This window comes from Pseudorca crassidens, chromosome 2, assembly GCF_039906515.1.
Source record: "Pseudorca crassidens isolate mPseCra1 chromosome 2, mPseCra1.hap1, whole genome shotgun sequence".
In the NCBI taxonomy this organism is placed as follows: Eukaryota; Metazoa; Chordata; class Mammalia; order Artiodactyla; family Delphinidae; genus Pseudorca; species Pseudorca crassidens.
Genome location: NC_090297.1, coordinates 30,001,437 through 30,020,101, shown reverse-complemented (window position 1 = coordinate 30,020,101; position 18,665 = coordinate 30,001,437). Strand labels below are relative to the sequence as shown.

Sequence of the window (18,665 nt, the reverse complement as noted above, 5' to 3'; positions counted from 1 at the left end):
TGCTCCTCCTCCTCCCCGCCCCCTCCCCGCCCCATCCCTCCCCACACAGCCCAGGCCTCAGGCCCCGACCCCGCGGCCCGAGAGCGCCAGGCCTGGCCAGGAATCCGGGCTGGAGCCGCGGGGAGCTGCCTCTTCCGTGAGCCTCTAGCCTCCCGCGGCGAGGAGATCTGCAGGGCAGGAGTGCACGGCCCGCAGGCGTAAGGTAAGCCCAGGCTGAACCAAGTATGCGCACCGAGTTAGGCTCGGGCAGACCTAGTGTACGGCGATACAGGCACAGGTACAGCCGCGTACTTTCAGACCTAACTAAGTACGCGGAAGGTACAGTACGGGACACAGGCGTTGGTCCACACACACGGTTGGAGGCAGAGCCATAGTTATCAAGACAGTACACCCAGGCAGGCACTTTTCGCATTGAGACAGGAATACTCAACAGGTACACCGTGATTGGAGCAGGTACACAGAGCTGGGGCCCCATCCAGGGACAGGTACAATTTTTTCTGAAATAAGGACCTTGACAGGATAGAAGGGCAGGTACAACCTGCCTTGTCCCAGCTGGAAAGACTTGCAACCAGGACCAGGAGCTCCCATTCCAGGGCCCCAGGTGCCACCTTTGTCACTTTTGAAACCACCAATGATCCCACCTAGCCAAGCCCCTGCTTTGTTGTCTGGTCATCTTTAAAGACCCCCAAATACCTCTTCTTCTGCGTCTTCCAGGCACAGGACCCCCAGGGGCTGGCCTCCAGGAGAGGGGGAAAACGAGGCTCCTTCCGTGTGCCAGCACACGTGCTCACCACTACTCCTGCCCAGTGCTGTGTGTACTGTAGACATAATCTTCAGAACAGACCCTTTTATAGTTGGGAAAAATTCAGTGAAAAGTGCAGTATATTTAGACATTCATTCATTGTATTAACTACCTTTACGGTAGTAAAAATATTAAGTAATGAGTCCAGGTTAATAAACATAATGATGATAAGTCAACCACAGTGATAATACCTCGCATTTATGGAGTACTCGCTGGGCAGCAGGCACTGTGTCAGCGCCTTGCAGACACTTCCATGCCTTTGCATCTCCTATCTCAGCCCCGGGAGTGCCCTCCCCTTCTTCCCTCCCTACTGCTGCCTGGCCAATTCTATTCCTCTTTTTTTTTTTTTTTTGCGGTACACGGGCCTCTCACTTGTGGCCTCTCCCGTTGCGGAGCACAGGCTCCGGGCGCAGGCTCAGCGGCCATGGCTCACGGGCCCAGCCGCTCCGCAGCATGTGGGATCTTCCCGGACTGGGGCACGAACCCGTGTCCCCTGCATCGGCAGGCGGACTCTCAACCACTGCGCCACCAGGGAAGCCCCCTATTCCTCTTTTTGATGTTGTCACCTCCTCTGTGAGGCCTGCCCAGACTCCTTTGGTGCTGAGTTGCTTCCTCCTCGGTGCTCCCACAGCCCCCTGTCTATGTCCCTATGTGCCGGATTGTGATTGCCAGCCTGGACCGCCTCCTGGGCCAGGACGGGCTGGGACTCCGCCCGTACTCCCAGGCCTGTGCTGCCCAGCACTGTGCCAGAGGGAGCCAGCAGGACTGGGCAATGAGTCATGCAGCTCCGTGTCCTCCCAGAGTGAGCCGCAGTCTCGCTCTCTTCCGGCTCATGAAGGCGGCTCTTTCCCGAGAAGCTGACTCTTTTCTGCAGAACCCAGGACTGCTCCGGGGAAACCCTGCTCCACTTCTAGCTGGATTTTGCAAACTTTGGCCCGAATCCGCAGGAGCCCTCTGGATCTAATGTGCTCAGCCCACCCGCTCCACCCCCACCTCCCCCCCCCCGCTTCCCTTGATCGCCCGTGTCAGTGGCTGGGCTTGCCAACTTCCTTCCTGGAGCCTTCCTGCTCTCCTGCCACCTGCTTGCACCTGGCTAGCCTGAGTGGGGTCTGCAGAGCTCCGGGACTGGTTGCCCCCTGGGCGGGGCGGGTGGGGGGGCGGCGAGGAGAGGCTGGAGAGAGAAAGGTCCCAGGAATTACCTAGGATTTCGGTAGCTCCACCAGGCAGCTCAAACTGGGAAGGACACAGGAGCTAGGTCACCACTGTAGGAAGCGTGGGCAGGCTGCCCCCAAGCCTTAGCAGTGTGGCCGCAGAGGTTCAGTTCCACAAGCCCTCCTGGAAATGGAGAAAGGGCCAGATCCCCGCCATGTTTTGAGGCTCCTAATATATTTTAAAAAGACTTGTCGGACTTCCCTGGCAGTCTAGAGGTTAAGACTCTGTGCTTCCACTGCAGGGGGCGTGGTTTCAATCCCTGGTCAGGGAACTAAGGTCCCACATGTCACATGGCGTGGCCAAAAAAAAAAAAAAAAAGACTTGTCACACTAGGAGCTATAAAAATTGAAGTATGTTTTAAAATTCAGTTGAACAAATGAACTGTTTCATCATGTATTCAAATGCAGTGCAGTACATTTGGACTATTGACAAGATAATTGGAGGGTTTGTTTTAAAAATATATTACTTCCTCGGAGAAACGGCTGATTCTAGGGCTGGGACAGGGAAAAATGTGAGCTTGGAGTGTCTCGTGGTGCCAGAGTTAGGAAGTGCCCCAAACTCAAAAGGGTAGGAGTGTGTCAAAGCGACTCGGGAGCCAAAAGCTCCCAGTGGCCAAAGCGGCAACAATTAGAGCAATAAAATGGATAATGGAGTATTAGATAGTAGCCCAAAGTATAAAATCCATATCCCTGAGTTGGTACTGGTAGAAATAAATTGTTGAATAAATAACTAGCTGGGTGGGGCCGGGGTAGAGACAAATCTTACAAATAACACATGTAGGTTCTCCCTTCTCCAGGCTAATTATCCTCTCCTCTTCCTTTGAATGTGCCCCGGGCTTAGTGACTTGCTTCTAAATAACAGAGTAGGGAAAGAGAACAATAGGAAGTGTATGGTGGAGACACCTGGCAGACACCACCTTGACCGAGTGATCAAGGTTACCACCACCCCATGACAAGTCAAGTGGCATCATGTGCCCCCAACACTATGTGATGAGGAAGGCACCTCATCCCTGTGGTATTCTTCCCCAAACCCGTAACCCCAGAGAAAAGCCTCAGACAAACTCCCATGGAAGGACATTCTACAAAATACTTGATCAGGACTCCTCAAAACTGAAAGGGTCACGAAAAGCACGGAAAGACAGAAGCAGACCAGAGGACACGAAGAGACACGCCGGGTGGATGCAGTATAGTTGCTGGTTGGATCCTGGAACAGAGAGATCATTAATGGAAAAGCTGGTAAAATCCAAATAAGGTCTGGATTTTAGTTCATAGAGATGTACCGGTTTTTTTTTTTTTTTTGCTTTGATAAACGTACCACAGTGGTATGAGATGATCACATTAGGGGAAACTGAAACTAGGTGAGGGGTATGCGGGAACTCTCTGTACTATCTTTACAACTCTTTTGTAAATTGAAAATTAATTCCAAAATTAAAAAGTTTATTGAAAAAATATGTATATAATTTCATGGGCCTTGTGTAAGGTCAGATGGCTTTGTTCATTTCTATTGGTATATATCTATATATCCTATATATCTATGTATCTCTATCTATAGCTATATATATCCTTTTGGTCTGTGAGGTCCTGGCCAGATGGCCCCCCCTCTTACCCCAGTTCAGCCACCCCTGCTCCCTGTTCTTTGCTGACCCTTGAATGTTCACATTCTGGACTGTTAGAGCTGGAAAGCCCCACAGAGACGGATTATCCCAGAACCTTTATTTAAAAAAAAGATTTTTTTTTTTTTTTTGCGGTACGCAGGCCTCTCACTGTTGTGGCCTCTCCCGTTGCGGAGCACAGGCTCTGGACGCGCAGGCTTAGCAGCCATGGCTCACGGGCCCAGCCGCTCTGCGGGACGTGGGATCTTTCCGGACCGGGGCACGAACCCGTGTCCCCTGCATCGGCAGGCAGACTCTCAACCACTGCGCCACCAGGGAAGCCCACCAGAACCTTTATTTTATAGATGGAGAGGCAGAGCAGGAAAGGGACTTGCCTCTGGCCACATGGCAAGTTAATACTGGAAAAGCTGAGAACGGGACTAGCCAGGCTTTCTCCATCCCAGGCATCCCTGGTCCCATTTGCCAGAGACAGGGAGATCAGACCCACACAGGTGCTCAGAAATACTGGTGACTTACTTGAGGACCTGATAAGGGCAACGCCTTACTCAAAGGAGCAGCAGAATCTCCGGTGTCTGTTAGAGAGAGCAGTGGCAGGGGACCCCTTTGGCCTCACTGTGTGCTTGCTTAACCAGTGAATCCCACCTGGTTTTGAAGATTTAGGAAGAGGCGGGGTCTGAAGACAGGCAAAAGGGTGAGTTGGCTTTTGTCCCCCTACCCCCACTCCCACTCCTCCCCAGCCCCAAAGCCACTGCACTGAAGGGGCCAGAGAGAATCCTGCAAGGCCCTGATGGTGTGCAGAACCTTGGGTCCCCAGTCCTGGGGTTGAACACTTCCCAATCTGTACTGGGGGTGCACAAGTTTGGTGAGATCCTTGAAGCTACCAGAGATAGCTTCCCTCGGGCCAGGAGAGTGCAGGCTGGGCTGAAGTGGTCCTGCTGCTGGTCGTGCTGGGGTGGACATTCATGCCCTCTGGCCCGAGATGGGGAGGGGCCTGCCACTGTCCCGCTGCTGCCCGCCTCACTGTGTTTCCACACTGAACTGTAATGGTCTGGGGTACCACTGCCTCCCCACCTCACTGTGACTCCTTGAAGACGGGTCGCTGGGACATGACCTGGCACAGATGTTGGTAAATCTGTGGTGAGTCAGTGAACGAGGCAGCCGGGGTTCCAGGTATGTTTTGCTGTGGACATGTCTGTTGCTTCCTCTTTGCCAAATCCAGCTCACAGATGTCCTCCTGTATCTGAAAAGGGCAGGCGTAGGCCTGGGAACTGCGGAGTCTGAGGTTCACCTGGGCCTCCAGCTGAGCCATGTCTGAAAGGCTGGGTGGGAGTAGAGAACTAGAAGCTTCATGGGTGAACTTGCATCTGGGCCAAGTCTAACCACAGCTGGGCTGACGTCGACTCACGTGGTCAGTGTGGCCATCCACAGATGAGGTTGTCGTTGAGACCAGTTCACAAGATCCTGGAGGTCACTAATGTGCAGCTCACATGCTGGCCAGAAGTTCTGATGGATATCAGATATCCATCAGAGATATCACTGGTTGATAAACACACCACAGGAAACTTGCTGGTGTCTCCCCAGCACCCTTCGTCCAATTCCCCCTTCCTAATAGTGCTGGGAATTTCCCAGCCATGTGATCTGGTCAGAAATGACCCCATTACAGCAGTGGGGGCTAACTGGCTTAAGCTAATCAATACATCTTATCCTTCAGGTTTGGTAATTGGTCAGGAAAAGGTAATGAGTCTCAACTCTGTGTCTTTTCTTTATGTTGACCGGGCAGCAATATCTCTGTTTCTTGCCAATCACAAGGGAGAAAAGCAAGGAGTCCCAAGAGTTTCTGGAAGCCACCTTGTGACACTTCAGAGGAGGCAGAGCCAAGAGACTAGAAGGACATTGGTCCTCGGTAACAGCTGCTGGATCGAGCCTTGCCTGAAGCTATTCCTAGTTCTAGACTCTGCCTATGTAAGCCCATAAATTCTGTCACTCACAACCAAAAATATCCTTTATAATGATAACAATAATTACTTAATATTTCTTAATTATACAATAATTACCTAAATACAGCTTAGGGGATAAAATCTTACAAAATGTGAGGTCTGTGGGGTGGTTTGGAAATAATAAAATAGACTCTTAGTGGTGAAAAGGTCAGCAAACTGCTGATCTAATTCAAGCTTTGCCATTTGGCACATGGTAAAACGAAGGCCCGGGGAGGTCATGAGATTTGCTTGAGGTTTTATAGCTGCTCAGAGCCTCCTGACAAATTCTTGATGTTTAATGATAATAATAGGAATGCTTGAATTTCTATGCATTCCCTGTGAAATCACAGCTTTGTGTTTTTCTGTCTTCTTTTGTGTGTTTTTCCAAGAGACAGAGAAAGAATGGCAATAATCCTCTTCATTTTGCAAACAGCGAGGCAGAAGCCCAGAAAGGCTTACAGGTTTGCCAAGATCACACCGAAAGGCAGTGGTAGAGCTGGTCCCGGAGGCCAAATGTCCTGAACGTCATTTCAGGTTCAGCTGCCTCCACCTCTCCTCTTGTGCTAGCCACCTCTGCCTCCTTTCGGGTAGGAATAAAATGAAGGGTATGGTGGGGTCCCTTCTTCTGGCCTTGCTTCTCAGCTGCTAAGTGATTAAAGAGGACTTTGGCCAAGGAGATGATTGTAGGCCCTGGCAGATGGTCCTCCCGCCACCAACCTTAGGAAAACCAAGGCTGTAAGGCTCAGAGAAAACTCAGGATATTTCTGTTGCCAGTGCCCCCCCAAGGGAGGTCAACCTGGAGAGATGGGAGGCTATATGCATGAGATTCTGGCCTCCCAATCTATGTGACCCCACCTCTGGCACCTACCCTCTCCTCCCCAGAAGCCTTCCACGACCCCCAACATTTTCAGTAGGCACGGGATTGATATGCCCGGTTGCACAGGCAGTGCACTGCACAATTTGGATTATGATCTCAATGGCGCCCCCTGGAGTTGTAGAGTTCACAGCTTGCACAAACATACAGGATGAGCCCAGGTTGTATTTCTCAACATGTTTGAACACTCCAATTGTTTTCACAGCGATCAATGACCTCACAAACCCTTTTTCGAATAAATAAGATAATTTCTTTTTTTTGCAAGGTAAGAAGATATTTTGAGAAAATTTATTTTATTTTAGATCAGTCTGATTCCAAAGGTTGTATTAGAAAGTGTATATTTTGTAAGATTTGCTATTTTAAAGGCTACTTTTCACCGTTTCCTATTTAATAAGTGATGCCAACTGTTTAACAGAATTTAAATTAATTTCATGAGGAAAATTAAGATTTATAGACAAATGAATTGAAAATATCTTGTTAGGCTTGATCGGGAGACTGAACGTATGCTGAAATTGTCATTATAGATTGAAATTTAACTACATGCTATGATTAAAAAATAGATTTGCTTTCAATACATGGGAGTTTAGAATTTTGGCATCTTGTGCTTCATTTTTGTGATTTATTTGGTTATTTTCAAAACACATTTTGTGCTTTGTTTCTAAATGAAGAGGTAAGAGAGAAGGTATCTCCTCAAATAACCCATTTCAGGTATGAATAGCTGTTATTTCCAAAAGATGAAAAGCTATAATGGCTATATTTTCTTTCTCCAGTTGGTGTTTGAAGTACTAGAGGCATCTTGATGTTATACACAGATTTTTTTTTTTAACAGGTGTTACATAAACAATGTAAAAGGTTCAAAAGGTACAGGTGTATTTTGAGTAGAACCCAAATCTCCTTTCCGTGGTCCTTAGAGTGTTTCTGTTCTCCAGGAACAACTGAAGTTAGCAACTTCTTGTGTATCTTTCCAGATAGAATCTATGCAGCTATAAGCAAATATTTGCTTACATACATTCTGGTTTGTTTCTCTTTATTTTTATACAAACGAGGCGCTCTCTACAACCAGCTACACCTTGCTTTTCTCACTTCCTAATAGACCTTTGAGATAATTCCATTATTTAGGCAGTTTGTGACTGACAAGACATTTAGGTTGTTTCTGACCTTTAGCTTTTACAAACAACACTGCAAGTAGACCCCCAACTGCTTACCACTTTGCAACTGCACAAATACATAGTGGGATGACTTCATCTTGCTGGGTCAAAGAGTGTCTTAGTTTGCTAGGGCTGCTGTAACAACATACTACAAACTGAATGGTTGAGCAACAGAAATTTATTATGTCACGGTTCTGGAGGCTGGAAGTCTGAGATCAGGTGGGGCCGGGTTGGCTCCTTCTGAGAGCTGTCGGGGAGGATCTGTTCCAGGTCTCTTCCGTGGCTCCTGGTGCTTTGCTGGCACTTTTGGTGTCCCTTGGCTTCTAGCTGCATCACCTCATCTCAGCCTTGATGTTCACATGGCGTTCTCCTTGTGTGTGTGTGTCTATGATGTTCACATGGCGTTCTCCTTGTGTGTGTGTGTCTATGATGTTCACATGGCGTTCTCCTTGTGTGTGTGTGTGTCTGTGTCCACATTTCTCCTTTTATAAGGATAACAGTCATGTTGGATGAGGACCCCTCTCCACTCCAGTGTGACCTCATCTTAACTAATTCCATCCGTAATGTCCTGATTTCCAAATAGGGTCACATTCCGAGGTACTGAGGATTAGGACTTCAACATGTGAATTTGGTGGGGGGACACAATTCGACCCATAACAAAGGGTATGTGAGTGCTGACCTTTAGAAGAATATGCTAAATTGTTCTTCATAGAAATCGTACCATTACCTTCCCACCAGTAATGATGAAAATGGCCCATGTCACCATATCCTTGCCCCACCATGGTCACCAGACATTTTGATCTTTGTCAACCTAGTGGATGCAAAATGGTATCTCATTGTATTTCACTTACTGCAAGTGAGGATGAAGTTTCTTTCTTCTTACATTTGAGACCAATTTCCATTTTGGGGGCTGCCTAGTTGTTTACGTCCTTTGCCTATTTTTCTATTGAATTATTGGTCTTTTTTTTTTTTTGCGGTACGCAGGCCTCTCACTGTTGTGGCTTCTCCCGTTGCGGAGCACAGGTTCTGGTCGCGCAGGCTCAGCGGCCATGGCTCACAGACCCAGCCGCTCCGCGGCATGTGGGATCTTCCCGGACGGGGCACGAACCCGTTTCCCCTGTATCAGCAGGCAGACTCTCAACCACTGTGCCACCAGGGAAGCCCCGAATTATTGGTCTTTTATCCTTACTGATTCATAGGAGCTTTTTAAAGATAAGGGAAATTAGCTCTTTGTGATAGATTTCAAATATTTTCCTTTCCTATTCAGCTGTCATTTGACTTTGTATGTGTGTTTCTTTTTTCTTAACTCAGGAAAAATTTTCAATTTTATGTAGAGAAACAGGTCATTTTCTTATATGGTTTGGGGTTTTTCTATGATATGTAAGAAGGCCTCCATTCTTAAGATTATGACACAAATATGCCCATTTTTTTTCTGACACATTTATGGTTTCTTTTTTTTTTTTTTTTCCGGTATGCGGGCCTCTCACTGCTGTGGCCTCTCCTGTTGTGGAGCACAGGCTCTGGATGCGCAGGCTCAGCGGCCGTGGCTCACGGGCCCAGCCGCTCCGCGGCATGTGGGATCCTCCCGGACCGGGGCACGAACCCGTGTCCGCTGCATCGGCAGGCGGACTCTCAACCACTGTGCCACCAGGGAAGCCCGATGGTTTCTTTTTTTTTTATGTATAGTTTTAAAAAAAAATCTGTTGGAAGGAGTTCCCTGGTGGCTTAGTGGTTAGGATTCCAGCTTTCACTGCCATGGCCTGGGTTTAGTCCCTCGGTCGGGGAAGTGAGATCCTGTAAGCTGAGTGGCACAGCCAAAAAAAACAAATAAAATAGGTTGGAATTAATTTTGGCACAGGTATAAGGTAGGGACCCAATTTAGTTATCCTGGTGGATTCTTGGCGGTCCCAACAGTATTTATCAAATAACGTGTGAAAATTATGATCAGATGTAAGCAGTGTGTAGATAGGAGGAATTTACAGAAATATGTTCATTAACTTTTTTCCCAATTAACTTGTATTTCAGCATCAAATTTTGTTTTTAAGGATTTTTGTCTTTAACCAGTGATCTATGATGGGTATAGACTAAAAATTTGTTATTATACTAAAAATAATTTTAAATTGTTTCATAGGCAAAGCTACGCCAGGGGCTGGCAGTGTTCAGCTAAGTGATAAAAGGGCTGAGTAACTGCGTTTGACAAGCACTCAGTCAATCAAGCAATGCCCTTTAAACAATTAATACAATGTATTTTTTTGGGGGGCAGCGCTGCACTGCATGTGGGATCTTAGTACCTGGACCAGGGATCCAGCCCTGTGCCCCCAGCAGTGGAAGTTCAGAGTCCTAACCACTGGACTGCCAGAGGAATCCCAATACAAAGTATTTCTTAACTGATTAAAATACAGAAATTGAAACATAACCCAGTGCTGCATTTAAAGACATGAATCCCCTGGGAAAACTCCTCAAGCCCTTGTTGGTTCATCTGAGGGGGTTAAGAGTTTGAATCCCAACTTCACCACCTCCTGGCCCTGCCACCTTGGGTAACTTGCTTGACATCTCTGTGCCGCATTTTTCTTCATCTATAAAATGGGGAAAGCAATAAGAGAAGGTTCTGTAGGGCCTGAAGTTTCTGCAGTTTGTTGGGGGGGGGATCTTAAAAATGACAAATGTGAAGTGAAGCACTATCCCTGTAGGATCTGGGGAGAGCCTCTCACTTGCAAGATTAAACCTCATTAGCTTTACCACAGACGAAGCTCTGAAAATAGCATCTTTTTCAAGGGCTGTTGGGAATACGGAGTGAGGCCATGTGGCTGAATCATCTGGCTCTGGTGTGTGGTGGGCCTGACTCCCAGACTACTAATCAGGTGTGTAAGAAACATCACTTTCTTTATGTATAGAAACCTACCTGAAGTTCTGACGCCAAACCCCCAATTCCACAGAGCTGGCAAACACCTTCACTTCAGTCATTCTTGAAGTTTTTAATCCACTTTGCTCTGAAGGCATGGCGGGGGGCAGAGGTCCGCTTTTCTGTGATCATCATCTGTCTTTGATCATCTGTACCCACACAGACACCTATACAGACACACAGACACACACACGTCATAACTGAAGCATCTGGTATTCCTTTCTGAATTCCCCTTCAACTTGCAGCTCTGTACTGTTTGTGACCCATGCGTGGCACTTGGGGATCTTTGAGGGGTGCCCCAGGAGTGCTGTTTAGCAACTTGTAAGAAGACTGCTGTTGGGGGCCCAACGGCTCTATTCCAGATCATATCTGAGGGAGGCAATGAGCCGCTGTGGCTAAAAGCATCGGATTGGGTGCCACACAGAACTGGATTCTAATCCTGCAAAGCCTTGTTTTCCTCATCTGCAGAATGGGGAGGATAATGCCTCTCTCATAGAACTGGTGTGACTGACATCGAGGTATTTGCAAAGGGCTTGGTGTAGTGTCTGACACGTAGTACACAAGCTCTAGTACTAGAGTTCATCTCTTCACCTTTCATTATTAGACGGGGAAACTCAGTCCTAGATACACTGGCTGGCTGGGTGAGGTTACCACACAACATTATGTAAATACCTGGGGTAAAGGTGCAGGAAGCATGCTTATTCAATTTGCAGATGACCTAAAACTAGGTATAGCGGCTGGTATTTTAAATGCAAACCAGGGTTCGAAAGCACCTAAAGCAGACGAAATGATAGACTAAACCCCCTGGAGTAAAATGGAATGGGGATGGATGTAAAATGAAAAGATTTTTCGTGAAAAAGGTTTTGGCTGAAGGTTCAATATAATCCCATGTTAAGATGGCTGCCCCCAAACGAATGTGATCTCAGGCTGCATCTTTGGCGGTATAGATTGAGGATGAGGGAGGTGATAGCTGGAAGGTTGGGTTCAATTCTGGTTGCCATACCTTTGAGCGGACAGGGAGAGACCAGAGGCCAATTTGTGGAGGGCAAAGGATAGTGAGGAATCGGGGATCCTGACTTCAGAGAAGAGAGACTCAGGGGGCAGAGATGGGAGCACCAGTAACCCTGCCTGCTCCAAGGGCAGAACGCGGAGATGACAAGGCACTGAGAACCGACTCTGACAGAACTGTCCCACAATGAAAAGGATTGTGTTCATAGCTAGTGAGCATCCCATCACTGGTTGTATGCAAGAAGAATTAGGAAAGGATTCCTGCTTTGAGCTCTCAGTTTCAGCAAAAATACTAGACCTTACTGATAAAACATCCTTGTTGGCTATATATACACATATTTAGTCAACAAATATGTAGTCCATATTTCCTCTATTTTAAGATGTACTTTTAAGAAATGAATATTACTGGGATTGTCTTACAATCAGTGTGTACACTTAGTGAATAATGCATCCTTCTTTCTGAAAAGTTGTTATTCAAGCATTTTTGAATCAGCAAAATGAAGTGTACAATTTGGGAAGTTGTTCTGACAATCTGTATTTCATCTTACATTTGCCCTATTAGAATGTATGTCTTGAACTAAAAGAAATCTATCTAAATAAATGATGTATATTAAAAAAAAAATCCAGCCTTCTCTTCTTAGTGAAGCCATACTCAATCTATTGAATCCAGCGGCTGGTGACATTCCACCTTGTCACTGCCATCCTGGCATCAGAAATGGAACAGAGACGGGCTATTAAAGCGGTTTTAACAAATTCAGAGCAGAAGGTTGTTGGCTGGGGGAAAAAAATTCCACTTATCAAGAGATGTTATTCCTTCAAAGGATGAGAACCTGTTTCTTCATAAAGAGAGTTTGGAGGGAGCTTTTTGTTCTGTGAGGCCAACATCTGGATTTGACTATGTCCATCCTCAAAAGGAGATTTCTCATAATGGACCGGACTCCAAACAGAGCACAAGGACCGGTGCGTTCTCAAAAGGAGACACTTCCTGAGACTCATGAGGGCCCTCGTGTCTCCGCAGCGCCAGCTCTGGAGGTTGGGGGAGGGCTCCGCGCCCTTGACGTCTAACTTTCACGCTGAAAGACTTTCCGTCACCTTCCGCCTCCCCGCCGTACTCCAGGAATCTGGGACCTGAATTCATTTAAAAACACTTGTGGTTTCAGGAGGCTCTTTTTTATTATAAGGCTGCCAAGGAGATCTTACCATGAAAGACCATTTGAGAGACGAGAAAGAAGGAAGCCAGGCCAAGGCCGGCGCGGGCTGTGCGGTGGGTTTGGAAAGGATGCTACGCGGAGCCCGGCCACCTGCGGACCGTGCAGGCGGGTACATGCCCGCTGAGGCGGGTTCGAATTCCGGCCCTGCGGGTCCTTTCCGACGCGACCTTGGGGGAAGTTGTGTGACCTCTGCGCCCCGCGACGCTCTTTCCTGGAGCCCGGAACTGGAACGAAGCCTCTGGAAGCACTGACATCAGAGGTGACGCGAGTCTTCGCAGGCGATGACTAGGCAAAACCCGTTGCCACTCCCTTTCCCGAGTCCCGGCCGCGTGGCGCGGGCGTATCACCTCCGGCCAGGTGGTTCGGGCTCCTTCAGCAGCTTCTCTACGGCCCCGCACCCCAGAGCCCCCGGGGCCCGCCAGACCCTCCCTGGCTCCTCGGCGACAGCGCCGGGCCTCTGATAACACAGCCCGTGGGCAGGGCTGTGGCGCCCCCTCGTGGTGACCGCAGGGAGGCGGGGCACGAGAACGTCATTGCCGCATCTCAACCAAAGGAAGTCCTTTATGGGGTCCAGCCTCGACCTCTCCTGGGGCCGTTTGAAGCCTGAAAGTCAGGTCATATGGAGTCCAACCGTTCCTTTTCGAGGCTGGGCCGGGCCACCTTGAGACCCAAATGGAAGGGACCACCTGGAGTGGGACCCTGCCAGCATTTCCCTGCCGAAAGGGCCCTTTGAGGAGTCAGGCTAAGGACTGTTGTGCTGGGGGTGCATGAGTGGGGATCTCACCTAGGTGTGGGAAGGACAGAGGGGCCCCCAAAGGAAGGATCGTAGCTTAGGGTTTTTGAGAAAAAAATAAGGACTGGGAGCGGAGCCTGTGCCTGAGGGAGGGTTTTGGTGTATCCCCCAACTCACTGACCTGGTCAGCTTCCCCCGACCTTCTCCTGGGACAGATTTTATCAGTGTTTCAGCAGTATCGGGGAAGGGCCTCAGCGAGCCATTTTTCTTAATAAAGAAAGCAAGAGGGACTCAAGTTAAAGCACCAGGCAGAATGTCTCAATGATGAGAGATGTTGAACCTCAGAAAAGAAAGCAGAGGGGGGACTTTCCCATTGAGACGAGCCCCCAGGTGAATGGGGTGTGGACAAAAGTGAGGCGGCCCCGGAAGCTCCCTGTCTATCCCGAAGGGCCTGTGCCTAGGGTGAGTCCTTGGGGTCCCAGGATGGAAAGACCTCTTGTGAGGTTCTTGGTGGCTCTGGCCCTTGGGGATGGGGTGAACCTGGGCAGGTGAGGATGGGCAGGGGGAGAAATCGAGGTCCAGAGTCATTGCTGCCCCCATCCCGGCCCACTTGGCAAAGTCATCTTCTTTCACCGCTCAGCTTGCCTCTTCTCTGGACAGTTCCTGATGCCCCTGAGAGGTCCCGCTGCCCCCCTGTCCCCCAGGTGCTCCCATCACTCCTGTCCTATGATGGTGAGCTCCAAGCCATCCTGCCCTCTGGGCTGTCGTGCTCCATCCCGGCTCTCTCCTCCAGCACCCAGCATGCTGTCCAGCACATCACCAGTGCTCAGTGAATATGTGATGACTTCAGTTGATTTGGGAAGGGCTCCAGGTCCACCTTGGCTTTAGAATAGATTTGGACAGGGGGAGAGGGAGGCTTGAGTGGTGGTGACCTGGGTTGTCCCTCCTCTCTCTGAACTGCCCTGTTTCAGACTCTGAGTCCCCAGGGAGGGTTACTGCCCCCTCCATTTAGACCCCCTCCTCCCACTGCCTTAGGATCCCAGCCTGTCCCCCTCCTCATCCAGCTTGGCCTCTGATTTCCCACGCTGGGCCCATGCCCCCCACGTGGCTGCCCTACTCACCCCGAGCTGCCCCCATGTGTGGCTGCCCCCTTAACCCCTTTGTGTTCTGTCACTCCAGGCCAGGCTGTCCCTTTGGGATAGACACTCTCCCCACCCTGCTGGGGCTCTGACACCCTGTGCGAGGCTGCCTCCCCCAACGTGGACCCCTCCTCACCCTGCTGTGACACCTCCCTCCTGTCTGCCGTGGTTCCCCTACCCCCATGCAGATGTCTCCCTTGCTCTGCTGCCCCTGATGGTTTTAGGACTGAATGGTTCCGGAAGGAAGGAAGAGAAGAGGAGGAGCAGAAAGAGTATTTTAACGGTGGAAATTTCTGTGCAAGCAAAACCTTGGAAAGAATATATAAAATAGAGCTACTCTGGTTAAAGAGAGCGAGAAGGGGGGAAGGGGGGAGGAGGGGAAGGGGAGGGGGGAGGAGGGGAAAGGGGAGGGGGGAGGAGGGGAAAGGGGAGGGGGGAGGAGGGGAAAGGGGAGGGGGCAAGAGTGAGCCTGGAGCCCCACCCACTGGGTCCCACTCTCTCAGAACCGTCATTAAATCCTGCCGGGGGTGGCAAGTGGGAGTAGGGAGGTGCTCCTTGGTGCCACTTTGCAGCCACTAAGATGTCCTCTCTGAGCTTTTCTGAGAAGGCAGCTCCTGCAGTCAGAGGGATGGAGGTTGCTGGCAGCCATTGCTGCTGCCTGGAGGATGGGTCTCTGAGGGGCCAGGGGGCCCTGGGCAGGTGCTGGGGGCCTGTGGGTAGTAGGTCAGGCTCTGCAGGACACAGTGCTGTGAGTTACAGGACTTCTGCGTGCCAAGGCACTGGGCCAGATCGCCCCTTCCCCATTTGTGCCCCTTTGTGACCCTCTCTGTCCCAATCTCTGGTCACCTCCAGGAAGAGAACCTGGAAATTCTGCTTCGGTGGCTGAAGTAGATGTCACTGACCTCCCGATGGTCAAAAGTGAGCAACACTTTACAGTTTATAAAGCAGTTTCACATCCATTCCCTGGTTTGATTTGATCTTTGCAACTGTTGGTAAGGATAGCGCTGTGGCTAATCCCTCCACCCCCAACTGCCTGGAGAGAAGAGGAAGTCGAGCATCAGGAGTTGCGTAAATTGCCCTCAGCGGCGAGAGGAGGCCGGAGTCCCAGACTCCATTTCCAGTGCCTTCCGGGCACCCTTGGCCTTTCCCCAGCCTCTCCCCACCCGGACTCTTCATCTCGCTGATTGAGGTAATGAGCTCCTTTAGCCCGAGCCAAGTGTGAGGTTAGGCCTCCAGGATAGGACTCTGTAGTCAGGCAGAAAACAGGTCAAGGGTCAGGACTTTTTCCCCAGAACCCCGGGGGGCAAGCTCTGAGCCCCCCTCACTGGTGTGGGGGATTTGGAGTAGGATGACCATATAATTAGTCATCCAGATTAGAACACTTTAGAGAATGAAAGGGAGCGCTATTAGTAATGACTCCATGGCTACAGCCGTGAACAGGGAGGTGAGGTCACTATTATGATATCACCTGCCCAGCCCCTTCTCCACCTCCACAGCCTCGGACCCCCAGACCTGATGCAGAACATCGGCCATTTACTGGGCATTTAGCAGTGCTGGACACTCCGCAGAGCTTGTTGTATTAGATTTCCATGACAACGTGTGGCTGATCCACTTATTGTTCCCATTTTATTAATACAGAGACTGAGGCCCAGAAGACTCTTGCCCAAGAACACACAGCTGGTAAGTGGTGGAGCTGGACTTTGAACCCAGGGAGCCTGGCTTCCCTTGATAGGATTATAATAACATTTTTTTTTTGCAGTACGCGGGCCTCTCACTGTTGTGGCCTCTCCCACTCTCCCATTGCGGAGCACAGGCTCCGGACGCGCAGGCTCAGCAGCCATGGCTCACGGGCCCAGCCGCTCGGCAGCATGTGGGATCTTCCCGGACCGGGGCACGAACCCGCGTCCCCTGCATCAGCAGGCGGGCTGTCAACCACTGCGCCACCAGGGAAGCCCTATAATAACATTTTAATGAATTTGTTTGGCCTGCAAGAATTGCCATGGGGGCTTCCCTGGAGGCCCAGTGGTTAAGAATCTGCCTGCCAATATAGGGGACACGGGTTTGAGTCCTGGTCCGAGAAGATCCCACATGCTGTGGAGCAACTAAGCCCACGTGCCACAACTACTGAGCTTGCGCTCTAGAGCCCGCGAGCCACAACTACTGAGCCTGTGTACCACAACTACTGAAGCCTGTGCACCTAGAGCCTGTGCTCTGCAACAAGAAAAGCCACTGCAATGAGAAGCCCGTGCACCGCAACGAAGAGCAGCCCCCGCTTGCCGCAACTAGAGAAAGCCTGCATCCAACAATGAAGACCCAACGCAGGCAAAATTAAATAAATTGAAAAAAAAAATAAAAAAAGAATTGCCATGGAATGGGGTTTCCCAATCTTTCATCAGGTCTCTTCACCCACCCCCGCCGCTCCTCCCACCCCCCAGTCTCTCTTAGCTGTCTTTAGCTCAGGGACATCATTAAAAGGACCTTTGAGTGGTGAGGGGATGTGTAGATGAGGAAGGGAGCAGGGAGTGGAAGAGTAGCGGCAGGATGAGAGTAGTAAAAGCTACCATTAATTAAACACTTACTGCATACCAGTCTCTGTTTTAAGTGTTTTCAGTGTATTAACCTGTTTAATCCTCACAACACCCCTATGAACCCCAAGTAACATTATGATTCCCATTTTACAGATGAGAAAACTGAGGCCACTTGCCCTCCATTATGCAGCTGGTAAGTGGTAGAGCCAGGGCCACCCAGTTGGCTTCACCATCGTGCAGTTTGTCCTTGAGGAAGAGGATGCTGCTGGCCCAGTGGTGGAGTCCCTCTAGCCTGCTTCCTCTAGGACATAGAACGTGGAAATTCTGCTTTGGTGGCTGAAGCAGATGTCACTGACTTCCTAATGGTACTCCTGAGCCAAGTGAGCAGCACTTTGCAACTTTCAAGGACGAGGGAGTCCACGGTCTGGCCTCTTGGGGGCGCCAGCCAAGGGTGTCTGACTCCCTCTTTCGCTCCGCCATCTCCCTGCAGGGGCGCAGGTGGGCAAAAGTGGAGCCTGATTCCCGCCGCCCTCCGCGGCAGCTCATTTTTCATTCATTTTCTTTAAATGCTTCTTGCTCTGTTTTTAAATCTAATTTTTCAGCTTCTTTTTTTTATCTTCACTCAAGTTGCTTTAATGAAACGAAAACGTGTCTGTTTCCCTCTGCTGGAGCTGCCTGGGGAATTTCAACATAAAACAAACAAGTTGGCTTTTAAAATTAAAATTTTATGGGTGGCATTTCCTCATTTAATGGGAGGCACAAAAGGCTGGAGCAAAACCAGTTAACACGGGGTTGGGACTCGGTGTTCAGCAAAATTAAGCAGCAGCAGCACAGTGTGCTGGGAGCCGCTAGCTCCGGGGGGCTGGGCGAGATGCGCAGACAGGCGACGTGGAGGGCGGCGGCCGCCCAGCACCACTGTGCACCCCGGACGGCCCCGCACACGTTTACATGCAGCCCTCACCACCCCATCCCCTGCCCCCAGGACCCCATGCCCAGGTGCCTGTGTGCACGCCTGCTCTGTACATTCAGATGGCAGGCGATTGTGTGGATGAGCAAACAGGGGTAGGGAATGGCTTTGGAGTCCTGGGGTGCTGGACACCGAGTCTGGAGAGGTATCCGTGAAAGAAGCTAAGGTCTCTGCAAAAGCCAGGATTCACTCAGGAATTAACGCCCCCGGTACAGTATGAGTCCCATCCTGTCTTGATCACGGCTGTGCCCCAGGCCTCAGACAGAACCAGGAGTGTGGTAGGCGCTCCACAAACACACGATGACCCAACGAATGACTTCGTTCGGGGGAACTCAGCAGTGGATCACTCAGAGTCCTTATCACCAACCATAGGACCCTGTTTTTTTTTTTTTTTTTTGGTAGAAATGGTGAAAATGCTACAGGATCCAAGGAGGGAGGGGCAGTCGTGGTGGGATCACCATCAGAGAAGGGCTTTGTGAACCCAGCAAAGGCAGAGTGAAAAGGCAGCCAGCCCAGGGGTCTGGCAGGAGTAAAGGCCTGGAGGTGAGAGGTG

The 18,665-nt window shown here is 50.0% G+C and overlaps 2 long non-coding RNA genes across 2 annotated transcripts; one reads left to right on the top strand and one right to left on the bottom strand.

The window, feature by feature from the left end:
* The first annotated feature begins 66 nt into the window (after nucleotides 1-66).
* LOC137218517 (uncharacterized) lies at nucleotides 67-17,819 on the top strand. The gene is made up of 3 exons (XR_010940726.1): nucleotides 67-202; nucleotides 16,256-16,297; nucleotides 17,299-17,819. It is a non-coding gene; the product is annotated as an uncharacterized lncRNA (long non-coding RNA).
* On the bottom strand, nucleotides 7,785-13,222 carry LOC137218516 (uncharacterized). Its single transcript, XR_010940725.1, has 3 exons — nucleotides 12,735-13,222; nucleotides 10,527-10,693; nucleotides 7,785-8,435 (listed from the first exon to the last, which is right to left on the bottom strand). It is a non-coding gene; the product is annotated as an uncharacterized lncRNA (long non-coding RNA).
* Nucleotides 17,820-18,665: the final 846 nt, after the last annotated feature.